This window comes from Aquarana catesbeiana, linkage group LG10 (assembly GCF_042186555.1).
Source record: "Aquarana catesbeiana isolate 2022-GZ linkage group LG10, ASM4218655v1, whole genome shotgun sequence".
Taxonomy (NCBI): domain Eukaryota; kingdom Metazoa; phylum Chordata; class Amphibia; order Anura; family Ranidae; genus Aquarana; species Aquarana catesbeiana.
In genome coordinates, this window is record NC_133333.1 from 36,555,041 (window position 1) to 36,571,784 (window position 16,744).

Sequence of the window (16,744 nt, forward strand, 5' to 3'; positions counted from 1 at the left end):
CAAACTATCGCAGAAGGACCAATTGAAGGTTTGAATTTTGCTTATAGGTTTTGGATGCCAGAAATGTTGTATTTTTACACTGGTAGGGACCCCTTTTTCAAAATGTAGTGGACTGCTAGGCTTTAGCTAGCCTGAGCTCTTATTGTTTATGCTTTCTGCATTAATATTTGGGGAGCCTTCTAGAAGGCTCCTTCCCTTCCAGGCTTTGCTTGGAGAGGATGCAGTCATAGCCACCTAGGACTTCTGTCTCGTGAGAGTTAGAAGAGTCTGGGGTCCGTTTGCTTCCCAGACCTGCTGCCTCGGGAGGGTTAGGAGAGTCCAGAGTCCCTTTGCATACCTCCCAACTTTTTGAGATGGGAACGAGAGACACCTATCAAATGTATATAGGCATAGGAGACACTTTCTGCCACGCCCCTTAAAAAGGAGAATTAAACAAAAAAAATTAAACAAAAAAAATTAGTTTAACCCACAAGTGCTTTTTTTCACCAATACTCTTCCTTTATACATTTACAAATGCGGCAATTTAGAAATTGGATGAAAGGTTTAAGCACTGGGAAGCACTTTTTAAAAGATAAATAGTGCATTTTATATACAACTTTATAGATCAGACCAAAATGAGGAACAAATGAAGAGGAAAGAGGGACTGAGGGACTTTATTCCAAATCACGGGCAGTCCTTTGAAATCAGGGACAGTTGGGAGCTATGCCTTTGCTTTCCAGGTCTGCTGCCTTGGAAGGGTTAGAAGAGTCCAGAGCAGGTTTTCTTTCAAGGCCTGCTGCCTAGGGAGGGTTAGAAGAGTCCAGAGTCCCTTTGTTTCCCAGGTCTGCTGCCTTGTAAGGGTTTGAAGAGTCCAGAGTCACTTTGCTTCCCAGGACTACTGTCTCAGGACGGTTAGAAGAGTCTAGAATTTCTTTGCTTCCCAGTCCTGCTGCCTTGGGAGGGTTAGAAGAGTCCAGAGTCCCTTTGCTTCCCAGACCTGCTACCAAGGGAGGGTTGGAAGAGTCCACAGTCCCTTTGCTTCCCAGGCCTGCTGCCTCGAAGGGTTAGAAGAGTCCAGAGTCTCTTTTCTAACCTTTCCAAGGCAGCAGACCTAGGAAGCAGAGTCCAGAGTCTCTTTGCTTCCCAGGTCTGCTGCCTTGGAAGGGTTAGAAGTGTCCAGAGCATGTTTCCTTTCAAAGCCTGCTGCCCCAGGTCTGCTGCCTCAGGAGGGTTGGAAGAGTCCAGAGTCTCTTTGTTAGCCAGGTCTGCTGCCCCAGGAGGATTAGAAGAGTTCTGATCATGTTTTCTTTCAAGGCCTGCTGCCTCGGATGGGTTGGAAGAGTGCAGAGTCTCTTTGCTTCCCAGGTCTGCTGCCTTGTAAGGCTTAGAAGAGTCCAGAGTCCTTTTGCTTTCCAGGTCTGCTGGCTCAGCAGGATTTTAAAAGTCCAGAGCATGTTTTCTTTCAAGGCCTGCTGCCTCAGGAGGGTTAGAAGAGGCCAGAGTCTCTTTAAATCCCAGGTCTGCTGCCTTGGAAGGGTTAGAAGATTCCAGAGTCCTTTTGCTTCCCAGGTCTGCTGCCTCAGGATCGTTAGAAGAGTCCAGATTCTCTTTGCTTCCCAGGCCTGCTGTCTTGTGACTGAGGCTTAAAAAGAGTCTAGAGTCCATCTACTTCTTAGGCCTGCTGCCTGGCAAGGAAACCGTTCCAGAGCCAAGTTCCAGGGAGTTGATCTATGCTAAGGCCTGGAATGCAGGAGCACTTTCAGAACTTTCAGAAGAATCTTGCTCAATCCATTGCCAGTCTTGGTTTAAAGGCACACTACCAGCCTATGAGAGTGGCTGAGTATACTACCAAGCAAAAGGAAATTTTTGTTGCTCGTTTTAGAGTGTTCTGGAACCCCTCACTTGCACTCCCATGGGCACTGAGCCAATAAAACACGCAAGGAAAGATTGTCAGAGTGGAGGTCAATCAATTCGGTCACTGCAGGTAAGTCAGTGTGCGTTTTGGGGTAGCTATAGGCCAGATCAATAGTAATTCTTGTGGGGGTGAGTGCTACACACAGTTTAGGCGTCTAAGTGAACTTTGAAGAGACACATGTCTACTGGGCTAGTGCATCTGCTGCATGGACATCACGTGTAGTGGAGCCTGATAAATGGCGCTGAATTATAATCCTATTATGACACGCTTACTGACTATGAGTATTATGTATTCTGACTGCACATTAAATGCTTCGGCACAGAAAATATTACCTAATAAAGCATTGTCTGAAAAAAACACAAGAAAGAATAACTGAATGCCATTTGTCAAACTAGATAAAAAAGATCAAGGCACCTTTCTTTAAAGGCTAACTCTACCGTCTGCATAAAAAATAAATAAAAAATATGCACCAACATATGGGCCAGAAAAAAGAAAAAAAAAAGGATCAATCTATTTTAATTTTTTTTTCTCAATGTATGGGCAACCTAAAGTGAACCTCTTCTTCTAAAAACGCTAGCTGACTGGCTGTCTGTCATGCTGATCTTCTTGCTTTATTAATTTGAATCATTGAACCAAAAGAAGTAAGGTCAAATTCCAGACCAAACTTATTTTTTTGCGTGAAGGTTTGCTGCTTCATTCTCAATTCCTTTCCTAGTGACCACACAAAAAGTGAGAGGAATCTCCCCAAAACTTACACAAAAAGTAAAAAATCTCACAGCGGATCTAACTCCCCCCAACCTGCAATAAAAATAAAAAAATAAAAAACCAAGATGAATTCTGATAACATCTTGTCTCAGTGACCACGCAGGGAGTAAGGAGGTGTAGGTGCACCCACAGCAAAGAGAGAAAGAAAAATGTTTTTGCATGAGCTAATTTTTAAGTTACCATCATCAAGCTCAGGTCCTTAGGTTTAAAGAAGAACTAGAGCCAGGAAAAAAAAATGGAATAGCTCAATAACTACAAAGTCAACTTTTGCTGTAGTATTCATCTTCAAACCAAAGATTTCCCCTGCAGTATTTTTTCTGCCACTAGATGTCTTAAAAAAAAAACAAAAAAAAACGGGGTTTACCTTTCTCTTTAACCACTTCCGGACAGCCGCGCGCCGATATACGTCCTAACTTTGAAGAGGGACATCTTTGTTATGGCAGCACCTAGCTGCCATAACCCCGGTACCCTCTTCTTCGGCCAGCCGTCCGGTTTCCGATAATAGTAGTCTCTGCGGCGGATTCACGGCGAGATCATTTTTATCAGCGGCGGGAGAGGGGCCCTCCCGCCGCCTTCCGGTGCCCTCTGCCGCTTACGGGAACCGCCGGTAGGCGGAGGCGATCGGGTCCTTCTGCTGGCTGGGTATTAAGACGAGTGAGGGGAAGATGGCCCCCACCCTTCTCTATACCATTGCAGGGCGGAAGCAATGTCAAAACGTCACTTCACCCATAACTTTTAAAGGGCCATTTTTTTTCCCAAATAACATTTTTTTTTTTTTTTTTATTATTGCATGTTAGTGTAAATATGAAATCTGAGGTCTTTTTGACCCCAGATCTCATATTTAAGAGGTCCTGTCATGCTTTTTTTTCTATTACAAGAGATGTTTACATTTTTTTTTTTTTTTAAAGAACAGTGTAAAAATAAAAAAGGTAAAACAAATAAGAAAAAAACATTTTTTAAATGCGGCCCGTCCCGCCGAGCTCGCGTGCAGAAGCGAACGCATACGTGAGTAGCGCCCGCATATGAAAACGGTATTCACACCACACATGTGAGGTATCGACACGATCGGTAGAATGATTGGGCTCAAATCGTGCTGCAAAAGAATCCCATGGGATTTGAACAGGAATGCGATGTTATTGCTCTCCGAATCGTATGCCCCCCCCCACCGCTCCTGTGTGAACCCAGGCTTGTCATTGTGACTTCAGCCTGGGTTTACATAAAAGCGGTGCAGGAAACCAAATGCGATTTCCATTAATTTTGTATGGGCTCAAATCGCACTGCAAAGGTATTGGTACTGGAGCACCAGTATTGGCACTCGTACTGTTAAAAAAAAAAATGGTATCGGTGCAACCGTAAGATTAATGGTTATAGAGCTGCATTCATTTATGTCTTTTATATCTGATTAGAACTAGAGCTTTAGGGTCCGGCATTAGAATTTAGGATAAGGACAGAGTAATTGTTTATGAAAAGGAATTTCCAAATCTGACTGAATATGTAGCTACCTTTAGACCTGGTTAGGGGAATGTTTTACTAGTGCATTGTTATTTCAAAGTCTGACCACTAGAGGGCAAAGCATCAATTTACTAAACTAATTGCCTTATTTTATGATAATTCTCAGATTTGATGCATCTTCCTAAATAGCCCAAAGAAAGGGGGGGGGGGGGGGGGGTTAATTAACGTGTTTTAATTAAATAGTTAAAGTAAACCAATCAGAAGGCAGTGGGTCATCTATACACTGTGATTTACAAGCAAGAATGCATGGGGACATTCATTCATCAGTTAAGCAGTCAAAAAGGTGAACAGTTATCAACTGACCCTCATTTCCATAGAAACGATCAGAGGCCCCCATAACATTAGAGGTCCCACCTCATATCAGAGTCCCCCCATCATCTCAGAACCCCCTTCACACAAGAGTGCCCCCCTCACATCAGAACACCCCCTCAAACCAGAGGTCCCCATCAAATTAGGAAGTCCCACCTCACATCAGAGGCCCCGCATCACATTAGAGGTTCCCCCATTAGAGCCCCCCCATCATGTTAAAGGTCCCACCTCACATGATAAGTGGTTCCCACATCACATCAGAGTCCCCCTCACATCAGAGGCTCCCCTTCACACCAGAGTCCCCCCATTAAAGAGCCCCCCTCACATCAGAGTTTCCCTATCACATAAGACCCCATCAGATCAGAGAGCCCCATAACAGTAGAGGTCCCATCTCAGACCAGAGCCCTCTCCATCACATCAGAGGCCCCTCATTATATTAGAGATCCCACCTCACATCAGATCCCCCCCCATTACATTGGAGGTCCCCCCATCATATCAGAGTCCCTCTCACATGAGAGCGCCCCTTCACATTAGAGGTCCCACCTCATTTCAGTGCGCCCCTTCACAACAGAGGTTCCCCCATAACATCAGAGGCCCCCCCATCATGTTAGAGGTCCCACCTCACATGAGAGTCCCCCCTATCATATAAGAAGTTCCCTCATCACATCAGAGGCTCCCCTTCACATCAGAGGTCCCCCCATCAAATCAGACTCTCCCCTCACATCAGAGGTCCCACTTCATATCAGAGTGCCCCTTAACATCAGTACCCCCTTTATACCAGAGTCCCCCCATTAAATAAGCCCCCCCTTACATCAAAGCGCCCCTTTACATCAGAGTTTCCCCATCACATAGAGCCCCCCCCATCAGATCAGAGACCCCCATAACATTAGAGGTCCCATCTCAGACCAGAGTCCCCCCATCACATCAGCGACCCCCCCCCCCCCCCATCATATTAGAGATCCCACCTAATTTCAGAGTGCCCCTTCACATCAGAGCCTCCATATAACATCAGATGTTCCCCCATCACACCAGAGGCCTCCCATCACACCAGGGGTCCCACTTTACACCGAGTCCTCCTATCACATCAGAGGTCCCACCTCCCACCCGAGTCCTCCCATCACATCAGAGGTCCCACCTCACATCAGAGGTCCCACCTCACACCTGAGTCCTCCCATCACTTCAGAGGCCCCCATCATATTTAAAAAGACATTAAAACTTCATTTAGAAAAAAATAAAAATAAAATAACAAACATATTATACTTACCTGGTTTGTGTAACTAGCAACCCCGATCCTCTTCTTCTTGGGTCCTGCGTCGGCACTCCAGGTTCCTCCTCTTTGGCAAGTGTCCCCATGGAAAGCTTAAAGCTTCTTTCCATGGGGGCAGACGTGCTGGCTCGCTCCCGAGCTACCCTAACTGCATCTTTTAACACAGAGCGGGTGGCTCGTCTCCACCCCACGAGCCAGAAATTTGTTCGACAGCAGCAGAAGCCAATGGCTGCCGCTGCCATCAATCAGCCCAGGGAGGAGGGAGACAGCGGCAAGAGCTGGATCGGATCTGGCTCAGGAAAGAATAAAGGGGGGTCTGGGGGGGCGCTGCAGCATAGAAGGGTTTTGACCTTAATGCACAGAATGCATTAAGGTTAAAAACCTTAAGGCTTTAAAACCACTTTAAGGTCCCACCTCATATCAGCGCCCCCCCCCCCCCCCAATTACATCAGAGCCCCCTCAATCACAGCCTCCTCTTCACTTCAGAGCCCTACCTTTTGGCTCCAGCAGCATGGCAAAATGCAGGAGGTGGCGGAGGTGGACTTCCATCCAGTGTTAATTTAGTTGACTAAAACGACTAAAACATTTTAGTTGACTAAATGAATATTATTTTAGTCGACTAAAATATGACTAAAACTAAAACAACTGAGATGACTAAAATACGACTAAAACTAAAATGCCATTTTAGTCAAAAGACACGACCGGACTTTTCGTCAGACTTGCCTACACACAATCACACCAAAGTCCGACTGATTCGATTGTGATGACGTACGACCGGACTAAAATAAGGAAGTTCATAGTCAGTAGCCAATAGCTGCCCTAGTGTCAGTTTTGGTCCGTCGGACTAGCATACAGATGAACGGACTTTTCGATAGGATTCGAGTCCGTCTGATTTTTCCGTTGTTGTTCTATTTCTAGAGTCCGTCAGATTTTTTGACAGAAAAGGTCTGATGGAGCCCACACACGATCGAATTCTCCGACAGATTTGTTCTGTTGGACCTTTGCTGTTGAAAAGTCCGGTCGTGTGTACACGGCATAAGACTAAAACTAAATTGAAATTTGACTTCAAAATGAACACTGGTCTGTGGTGCATGTTCATACCTCAATACCATAATAAATAATATACAGCGGAACCTCGGATTACGAGCATAATCCATTCCAGGAGTATGCTCGTAATCCAAAGTACTTTCATATCAAAGCGAGTTTACCCATTGAAGCCTCGGAAATGGCCGAAAAGGCCCGAGGAACACTATGGCGGACCTCAGAAAGACTCTGTTCACGAGCCTTTCCGAGGTTTGCCGAGGTCAGCCGAACTGTCCTCGGGCCTTTCCGAACGCCGACGATCGGCGACTTTCGGCTCTGGCGCCCCCCACCTCAGGCCGAAAGCGGTACTGCACACCGCTTTTGGCCTGAATCCTGCTCGTTTTGTGAGACAACCAGGGCTTTTTTTCGTGGAGAATAGGTGCAGGAACTCCCCCGTCTGAGTCACCTCTTGTCTCTGCCCCCTACCCACCTCTGCCCACCGTCCCTTGATTCCACCCCCTACCCACCTACCAGTACTGCCCCTTTTAGAGAACACAGAACCAAGTACCATTTTGTGGTGCTAAATTATTTGTATGGAACATGTTAATGATAAAAAGAAAAGCAGTAAAATAGATCCCCTGCACCCAGGAACAATAGAATCCCAGCAATAGATCCCCACGCAACAATAGACTCCCCCAGCAACAATGGACTCCACCCCTACAACAATAGATTCCCTGCAGCAACAGTGAACTACGCACAACAAAATATCACACCCAGTAACAAAATATCCACCCAAGCAACATTAGACCCCCCAGCAGCAACGACAGATCTCCCAGCAGCCAGTAAAAATAACCCTCACCCTCAACAGTAGATCCCTGTCAGCAACATAAGACCCCCCCAACAAACAATAGATTCCCCATAAGCAACAATAGACCCTCACACAAAATCAGATCCCCACCAGTGACATTAGATCTTCCAGCAGCCAATATCAATGGACCCTCCAGCACACCCCACACCCAATGCTATTACATACATTCAGTGCTGGAGGTGCCGGAACTGCGTTCCCACAGAAAAAAAGCCCTGGAGACAACACTTGCAAACTGAGTTAGGATTTTTAGAAATACAGTGCTCGGTTTGCGAAACGCTCGTTAACCGCGTTACTCGCAAACCGAGGTCCCACCGTATTAGATTTGTCGCTCCAGCAGTATATAATGAGTTTGGAAATTGTAGAGAAATGTTAACTAATGCATTACAATTTAATTACACCCATTAGATTTTAAACAACTAAAATGAGTTTTAGTCGACTAAAATGTACTGGAGATTTAGTCGACTAAATACGACTAAAACAATTGCAGAAGACCAAAATGGGACTAAACCTAAAATGCCATTTTAGTCCTAAGACTAAAACAAAATCAAAATTTGCTGCCAAAATTAACACTGCTTCCATCTTCTCCTGAATGCTGAGGAAGGCCCTGCATGCTGCCCGCCCTTCATCTGAGTCATGCGTAGGGTTGCCATCTGTTCGGGATTCACCCTGACAGTTCGGGTTTCAAATCATGTGTCCGGGTTTCAGGCAGACTGGAACCCAGACACATTATTCAGACCGGCCTGTGGCCAAGTAACCAAAATAGTCACACTGCGGGTGGCTGTCTGGGGGCAGGTTCGGCATCACTGGGGCGGGTGATGATGTCAGCAAGAGCAATTTGGCCACACCCACTATTCACCACGACATGCTATGCGCATCACATTATTACTCTATATGGGGCACCCTAAGGTTTCCCGGACTGCTAAAGTGTTCAGGTTAGGCTTGAAGAAAAGATGGCAACCCTAGTCATGCGTTTGGCATAATGCTGGCGAGGCGGCCACCATCACCATAGAAAAGTATAGCACCATGCATCCTGGACCCAGAGCATCATTGGTTATTATGATGCAGGCAGCCGGCCTGCCAGGGTGGATCATTTTAGCAGGCAGGCTGGTACGAATGAGCCCTTAAAGTGAACGTTTTTTTTTTTTTTTTTAGATCGTGTATACTAGGCGTTAGAAGGAGATTTTGCAACCCTCAGGAGCCATTAAGACTGTTGTGGTGGGTTATTAAGCTACGTTTAGATGTGCAGCAGTGCCTGCTGCCCCTCTGAAGAGTGATCCAGAGGGCGATTTTTCAGAGGGCATTTGACAGGCAGTGAGATTATATGCCACTTGTTTAACCACTTGCCGCAAGGTGGCAGTGCTGCGCCTGCCTACCTAGTCTGTGATCCGACACTACCGGGTTGGGGGGGAGCGCAAGCGCACCGCGGGGAGCCCACTCCCACTGTGAATATACACAGCGGGAGCTGATCTGCGGGTACCGCGGACTCGATGTCTGCCGGCACTCGCCGATCGTTCGGTACACAGGTTGAATGGCAGTCGCCTATGTACACAAGGCAGATCGTCTTTCTGGCAGGAGGGAAGGCATGGATCCAGTGTCTCTGCAAAGCAGGAACACCATTCCATTTCTTCCCCTAGTAAAAGCACCTCCCACAATACAGTAAAACACTGGCTAGGCACACAGTTAACCCTTTGATCGCCCCTGATGTTAACCCCTTCCCAGCCAGTATCATTGGTACAGTGACAGTGCATATTTTTAGCGCTGATCACTGCGTTTGTGTCACTGGTCCCCAAAAAAGTGTCAAAAATGTCAGTGTCTGACTGTCTGCTGCAATATCGCAGTCCTGCTAAAAGTCACTGATTGCCGCCATTACTAGTAAAAATAAATATCCCATAATTTGTAGACGCAATAACTTTTGCACAAACCAATCAATATACACTTATTGGGATTTTTTTTACCAAAAATATGTAGCAGAATACATATTGACCTAAAACAGGGGTCATCAAACTACGGCCCTCCAGTTGTTCAGGAACTACAATTCCCATCATGCCTAGTCATGTCTGTGAATGTCAGGGTTGTACAATGCCTCATGGGATGTGTAGTTCTGCAACGGCTGGAGGGCCGTAGTTTGAAGATTCCTGACCTAAAATGATGAAGAAATGAGATTTTTCATTTTTTATTGGATGTGTTTTATAGCAGAAAGTAAAAAAAAATAGTTTTTCTTTTCAAAATGGTCGTTTTTTTGTTGTTGTTTATAGCGCAAAAAAAACGAAAAAAAAAAAACACAGAGATGATCATATACCACCAAAAGAAAGCTCTATTTGCGGGTATAAAACTCTATAAATTTCATTTGGGTACAGTGTCGCACGACCGCGCAATTGTCAGTTAAAGTAACGCAGTGCCGTATCGCAAAAAATGGCCTGGTCATGAAGGAGGGGGGTAAATCTTCCGGAGCTGAAGTCGTTTTAACGCAGTAAATACCCCACCACTGTGCATTAGAAGCACTTTCATTATAGCCGTTTTGAAATTTGAAAGGGTCGCGTTTGGGGGCGGTGCCCCCCCCCGAACGTGATACGGGAATAATTTTTTGCTTTGGCAATGAAGCAAAGTAACGCAGCTGCTGCATGTGCACACCCTCGTCTGGCTGCCTTTGAAGATCAACTGTTTCCGCCCCCCATCCATAGGTACAAACAAGCCCATGATGTGCGTTATTTCATGCGTTGCTGTACAGAAGCCCATTCATTTGGGCTGCCAGCACACTGCAGAATATGTGATGAGGTGAATGAGCAAAGTGCATTGCAGTGCCATTCCAAATTAATAGCACTGCAATGCACAGCTGTCCGTTTAGTGCGTTGCGGCAACATACAAGTTTTACCGCAATGCACACATCTTTATCCAACCCAATGCATCCAAAAAAAAAAAAATATATATATATATATATATATATATATATATATATATATATATATATATATACATTTTTTTTATAATTTTGGATCAAATAAGAGAGTATTATAACCCCTGTTGGTTTCTGCCATCCGTGTCCAGCTGGGAAGATTTCCTGTTCCATTGTGACAACAGGAAGCAGAAGGAAATCCCCAGTTGTCACCAGTATTAGTGTCCCCATTGGAAGATTTCCCCTTTTTCTCTATTCTGGTGACAACGCAAAATGTTGGATTTTCCTTCACTTTCGCTTTTGGTGATAACAGTCACCAGGACAAATAGGGGACACAGACAGCAATAAAAACCTGACAGGGGTTCTAACCCCCCCCCCCTCCACCCACACACACACACACACACACGCACTATCCATATTTAAACAAAAAAAATGTTTTGCCTTTAGTTATACTTTAAAGTGGTTATAAACCCTTACAGACCACTTTAACCTACAGGTAAGCCTAGATTAAGGCTTACCTGTAGGTGTAAGAAATATCTCCTAAACCTACACGGTTAGGGAGATAGTTTCCTAAAAACAGGCACTGATGTCTACGGCGCATGCGCACTGAGTTTGCCGTTAGTGAAGGCGATCATGCCGTCACAGACGGCTCCCGCGTGCATGCGCCGGAGTGACGTCATCGCTGCTCTGGCCAGTCACAGCGCCGGAGCAGCGATACCCGGAAGTCACTCCGGGTATCATGGTGGCGACGAAGGAGGTGAACGAGGGTCGCTTCGATCTCAGGTAAGTAATTCATAATGAGCTAGTACGCTATGCATACTAGCTCATTATGCCTTTGTCCTGCAGGGTGGTTTTTTTGTTTTTTTAGAGAGTTTTTACTTCCTCTTTTTAAAGAGGAACTGCTGTCTGCTCACATAATTTGTAATAAAACCATCTTTGCCATTCTGAAGCTTCCCTCCAACCACTTTGCATATTATTTTATATATACTGTGATTCTCTACTTGCCAGATATGCTGCAGAAATCTCCCTCCACTGAGTCTGGCCACATCCATTTTAACTGTGGGCAGCTGAAGCTGCTGCCTGTTCACTTCCTGGATTTACACAGAGGCACACCTCCAGCTCTGCAGCTCTCATTGGCCCCCTTATGACCCATCGCCCCTCCCTTCCTGGCAAACTCTCACCAGAGTGAGAGGGAGAGCTGTGCATGATGACATAAGCCCCGGCTAATGACCAGACGAAATACAGGAAGTGGGCTGTAGAAGGTATTTACTGGCAGAAAAAAAAAGTTTTACTATCCAAAGTTAAAACAACAGAAAAAAAATGACTGAAGGTCTGATTTAAGAGGGGAATTTTTTAAAACTGGAGCAGACAGAATCTGCAGCCATTGTGCATGGCAACAAATCAGCTTCTATTTTTCATTTTCAAAGCTTAAAGTGGTTGTAAACCCCTAAAAAAAAACAAAAAACAAAAAAAAAACAAAAAACAAAAAAAAAAAACAAAAAACAAAAAAAAAAAAAAGAAAAAAGAAAAAAAAACCTGCAGGGCAAGGGCATAATGAACTAGTATGCATAGCATACTAGCTCGTTGTGAATTACTTACCTGAGATCGAAGCCCCCACAGCGGTCCTCGTTCACCGTTCCGGCGACCGACATCGCTCCCGGAGTTACTTACGGGTATCGCTGGCTCCGCCGCCCGGGACCTGCCAGTAACGGCACAGTCTAACTGAAGCAAAGGCACGTATGTGTCGTTGCTTCAGTGCGCATGTGCCGATGACGTTGGCACATGCAAATGCAGGGGATATCTCCTAAACCGTGCAGGTTTAGGAGATATCCGGGGTAGCTACAGGTAAGCCTAATTATAGGCTTACCTGTAGCAAAAAGTGGTTGTAATGGGTTTACAACCTCTTTAAAGGGGTTGTAAACCTTCGTGTTTTTTCACCTTAACGCATCCTATGCATTAAGGTGAAAAAACACCTGGCGGTGCCCAGCCCCCATGTTTTACTTACCTGGGCCCTGGAACTTGACCCGCAGGGACTCGCTGTCTCTCTGCAGGGGGTCCTCGACTCTTGATTGGATAGATTGATAGCAGCGCAGCCATTGGCTCCCGCTGCTGTCAATCAAATCCAATGACACGGGCATCAGGGGGGCAGGGCTGAGTCCGGCATCCGTGTCTATGGACGCAAATGCTGGACTCGGGAGCGCGCCCGCAAAAGGTAATCCCCCTGGGAGAGTGATTCTCCTAGGTTATCTGATAAGAGGAGGAGCCTCCGAGAGACCCCTGAAGTCGGTGTTCGGGGGCCACTCTGAGCAAAACGAACTGCACAGTGGAGGCAAGTATGATACGTTTGGTATTTAACCACTTCAGTACAGGGCATTTTCACCCCCTTCCTGCCCAAGCCAATTTTCAGTTTTCAGTTAATTAACCACTTGCTTACTGGGCACTTAAACCCCCCTCCTATCCAGACCAATTTTCAGCTTTCAGCGCTGACGCACTTTAAATGACAATTGCGCGGTCATACAACACTGTACCCAAATGACATTTTTATCATTTTTCCCCCACAAATAGAGCTTTCTTTTGGTGGTATTTAATCACAGCTGGGATTTTTATTTTTTGCTAAACAAACAAAATAAGATGGAAAATTTTGAAAAAAAAAAATCATGTTTCATAGTTTGTTATAAAATTTTGCAAACAGGTAATTTTTCTCCTTCATTGATATACGCTGATGAGGCGGCACTGGTGGGCACTGATAGGCTGCACTGATGGGCACAGTTAAGGCGGCACTGATAGGCACAGTTAAGGCAGCACTGATGGGCACAGATAAGGCGTCACTGATGGCCACTGATGGGCGCTAATGGGTGGCACGGATAGGTGGCACTGATGGGCACTGATAGGTACCACTGATGGGGGGCACTGATGGGCAGTACTGATGGGGACTTATGGGCACTGATAAGTGGCACTGATGTGCAGCACTGTTCTTGCACTGATGTGGGTGCTGATGGGTGGCACTGTGGGCACTGATGGGTGGCACTGTGGGCACTGATGGGTGGCACTGATGGATGGCACTGTGGGCACTGATGGGTGACGCTGGTGGGCACTGGTAGGCGGCACTGCTGCCTATTGCTGTGTCACTGGCAGGGGGCAGATGATCGCTGTGATCGGGACTGATGTCCCTCTCACGGCTGCCAGTGATCGGGTTTTTTTTTCCTCCTCACGCTGTCAGCGCGAGGAGGAAAAATAGCCGATTACCGGCTCTGTTTACATCACATGATCAGCTGTCATTGGCTGACAGCTGATCATGTGGTAAGGGATCGGGACCGACCCCTTACTCTGATCTGTGATCAGGTGAGTCTCAGACTCGCTGATCACCGGGCGCGCAGGCCGCTCGTGCACGGGACGTCAATAGACGTCGTCCTGGCAATGTAGGTCCGCGCTGTTGCCGTCATTTGGCAATAGCGCGGATCTGAAGAGGTTAAATCCACAAAGGCTTTTTTTTTAACACTACTATTGCTTTATATTGGCTTTTAAAATGTACAAATGCTGCAATTTAGAATTTGGAGGAAAGGTTTAGCACTGAGAAACACTTTTTAAAAGATAAAAAGTGCATTTTATATACAACTATATGGATCAGACCAAAATGAGGGACAAATGAGGAGGAATGAGGGACAGAGGGACATTGCTCCAAATCAGGGACAGTTGGGAGCTATGGCAGAACACAATAGCGCTGTGGGACGGCTTCCCCCATCAACACCAAATGTGTTTGATGGGGAAATCGAATGATTTTCTTTTCTTCCACCACCCGTGGTGGAAGGAAAGAAAATCAAGTCATCTATGGCCAACCTTAAGCGGGATTCCGGCCAGCAAAATTTTTTTGCAACAAACACTGTAGCTGCTGACTTTAAATAAGTAGACTTACCTGTCCTGGGTGCCCGCGATGTCGGCCGCCCGAGGCTGACCCGTCCCTCGGCTCTTGGGTCCCGGCACTGCCATCTTAATAAGGGAAATAGGCAGTGGAGCCTTGCGGCTTCACTGCCAGTTTCCTACTGCGCATGCGCGAGCGGCACGGCGCTCTGTGAATGGCCCCGTGGTGTTCTGGGAACACACACAGTTCCCAGAAGGCAACTGGGCCGCTCACCGAGGAGCAGAACACGCTGCGGAATAGGAAGAGGCAGATTACGAAGACTGCCTAGCAACAAGGGTTTAGGTAAGTTTATAAAAACATTTTTTCTCAAATGTTTTTTCTTTTATTTTTTTAGGATTTTTCATGCAATTTTTTTTTTTTTTTTTTTTTTTTAGGGTGGCCCTCCACTTTAGTGGGAAATTTAATAAAACTGGAGCATACAGAATCTGCAGCAGCCGTGCGTGGCAACCAATTAGCTTCTGTCTTCAGCTTGTTCAGTTAAAGTGATTGTAAAGGTTTGTGTTTTGTTTTTTTTTTTTACCACTTCACATCCCGCATATGGGCGGGCGGGCGGAAGTCATATGATGTCCTGGGCTCCCCGGCCGTCTGGGGCACAGTCACCATAAAAATCGCAGATCGCCGCCATTGCACTTTTTTTGCCTCACTGGAATCGGACCGCATGGGTGTGAACTGCGTACTGCGTGCACACTGCGTTTTGCAACCTGTTTTTTTTGGGGTGTCGTTAACATTTGCACCCACAGCTGTTAGCATGAACAGAGTGCGATTGTGATGCAGTGCGGGAAACGCACAGGAATCACTGCGAATCCCACACTGCATCATCATGAACCAAGACTAAGGCTCGGTTCACACTGCCGTGACCTGAAAGTCTTCTGGTGTGACTTTGCCAGGCAACTTTCTCACTTTGCTGGTGACTTGAGTACGACTTGATGTGACTTTAAAGCGACATTCAGGGAATGCCTGGGTAATCTTCCTGTCGGATCCAAATGTCGGATCCAAATCACATCAATATAGATGAGGATCTGACTTGGAAGCGACTTCCAATAAAGTCTATGGGCACAAGTCGGATAGAAGTCACCTTGAAGCAGTAAAGGAACCTTTTCTAAAGTCGGAGCGACTTCAGTAGTGCCAATTAAAGTGGAGTTCCACCAAAAAGTAGAAGCTCCGCTTATCTGCCTCCCCCCCCCCCCCGCTGCCACATTTGGCACCTTTGGGGGGGGGGAGCGGGTACCTGTTTTTGACAGGTACCCGACCCCACTTCCGAAAGAACTCGCTCAGAAGTTCGGCCCCCCTCCTCCTTCCACCACCGCCAGGCCATTCAGAAAGCGTAGAGCACTTTGCGCATGCGCAGTAGGGAACCGGCTGTGAAGCCGAAAGGCTTCACTGCCAGTGTTCTGTCGAGAAGTACCCGCTATTGAGAAGTGCCCGGGATGTGCTACGCATGTGTGGTACGGAACAGCTGGGCTGATGTAACCAGGGTGCATGTGCACATCGTAGGAGGTATCTCTTGATGGGAGATACCATTTCAAAGGCACAATTTAAACCTATAGAAACAGCGGGGGGGAGACCGTAGTTCTCAGATTGTGCATCGCTGCTGCTGGAGGGCGGCTAGTGGCTGTGTCGAAGGGCTGGTTTTGTTTGTGTTGCAACCCGCCCTTTGACACTGGCAAAACCGCCCCGCAACAGCGAGGCACAACGTGAGAACTACGGTCTCCCCCCGCTGTTTCTATAGGTTTCAATTGTGCCTCCTACGATGTGCGCTTGCGCCCTGGTCACATCGTGTCCAGCAACTCAGCTGGAGTGCAGTTCCGTCCTGCGCATGCGCAGGCACTATTCCATGGGTGGCACGTCTCGACAGAACACTGGTTTCTCTTACTACGAATGGCGGCGGCAGCACCAGAGAGCAGATAGAAACATCGGCTGGGGTGACGACATCGCTGGATTCCAGGTCAGGTAAGTGTCTTAATATTAAAAATCAGCAGCTACAGTATTTGTTTGTGGGGGGTGGGGCGGAACTCTACTTTAAGACAGCTTTCATTGGCTAACACAGGATTTCACATGCCACGCAACCTGGGGTCTCACAAGTCAGATCCCAAGTCGCAGCAGTGTGAAGCGAGACTTAAGGTGGAATGGGGAATCATTCTCCCTGCGCTATTGTATTCTGACAGCAGGGAGCCTTCCCCACCATCAGAATACAATAATTAGTGTTGCCGGCTATAGCTGGTGGTGATGATCATTCGGGGGTGGGGGGGGGACTCGCTAGGCTGGTTGTACACAAGTCCATCGATAAATCAACT